Raw genomic sequence first — 1,482 nt, forward strand, 5'->3', positions numbered from 1 at the left:
CCTGTGCGGAGGGTCCCCAGCCCGCCGGGGAGCGGGGACCGGATCGGGTAACACACCCAGCAGCACACCCAGAGCTGCCTGCAGAGAATTCAAATTCCCACTTTAGAAACTTTCTGCAATACTTGTGTGTCAAGTCTATTTTTGCTTCCTTCCTTCATCCTGTAATAATGCTCTTCGGTCCGATGCAACGCAGCCATCTTTTGTGCCGTGTCTTTCGTACAATCTGTAGATCAAAAGCGCTTTGCCAGGGTAAATCCTGGCTTTGCCAGAGCTGGCTGATTCCTTTCGGTGAATAAGTTATCTAGTTTGCAAAATGGGAACAAGTACAATCACAGTGTATTGACTCTTTGCGTTAAGTCTGTCTGCACTAAAAGAATACTTGCAATCTGAATGCATTTAATGGATATAAATGTGTATATACATGTAAAATACATATAAATATATATATACACACGTTTAAGGCATTCTTGTGGTATGTCCGCGCGCACATGCACACACACCCCCCCAAACCAGGACAGTGTAATTAGGATAATGGTGTTTTTCATGTAAAAAATACATTTATACAATGTGAATGATCTTCGTACCAGGCCTTCTACATTGGCATTTTACCGCTCTCTCTGTATATACAAAGATGGCAAAAATAGAGAGCAACATTTAGAAATGAGTGTTTAAGTCTGCAAAATGTGGATCGTTCTCTTTGAATCTACTGAGCTAAGCACAATAAAAAGTGATTAGTCTTGTTGACAAGAGAGCTCACAGAGGTTTCAAAGTCCAGTTAATAGGAACAGCCTGACAGCTGCACACCCTAGAAGAAGCACTTAAAACAGAAAATAAAATTCATGCAATTAGATGCTTGCAGAATCAAAGCATTTCTTACTAAAATAATGAGATTATTATGATTATGTCTAATCATTAGCCAGTGGTCTTCATGAAGATGACCAAGGTTGCATCTAAACGATCAGCTCAACCCTCTCAAACTTTGTGTCTCCCTCACACTGCAAGCTTGAGTTCCCTTGCCAGAGCTCCAATTGTCTGGCAAGATTTGAGCCTACAGTAGGAAGGAGGGTTCAGACACCCCCCTGTAAGGCACATGGTGGGGAAGGATGAGCGTGGCTTGTCGAAGGAAAGTCAGGCTTTGCAGACCACTGCTGGATTTCTTTGAAGGATCCAACCAGAGCGTGAGGAAGATAATATTCTTGATGGATTTTACCTGGATTTCTGAAATACTCTTGGCAATATCTCCCACCTTTCTCAGGGAAGTTAATCTGCCAGGGGAAAGGAGGTAATGGTCTCCTAAGGTGTAACTACTCAAAAGAAAGGCAGCAAAGAGTGGCAATGTCTGGTTGCTTTTCGCAGCAGAGGGAAGTGGAATTTCCCAGGCAAGTGTGTGCACATTGGTGCTGCTCAGTGTATTGCTGAGTGAGCTGGAGAAGGCAGTAAGATGATCTATAGATAACGAAGTTGTCTAGGAAAGTGAAGATG

This window comes from Balearica regulorum, chromosome 14 (assembly GCF_011004875.1).
Source record: "Balearica regulorum gibbericeps isolate bBalReg1 chromosome 14, bBalReg1.pri, whole genome shotgun sequence".
Lineage (NCBI taxonomy): Eukaryota > Metazoa > Chordata > Aves > Gruiformes > Gruidae > Balearica > Balearica regulorum.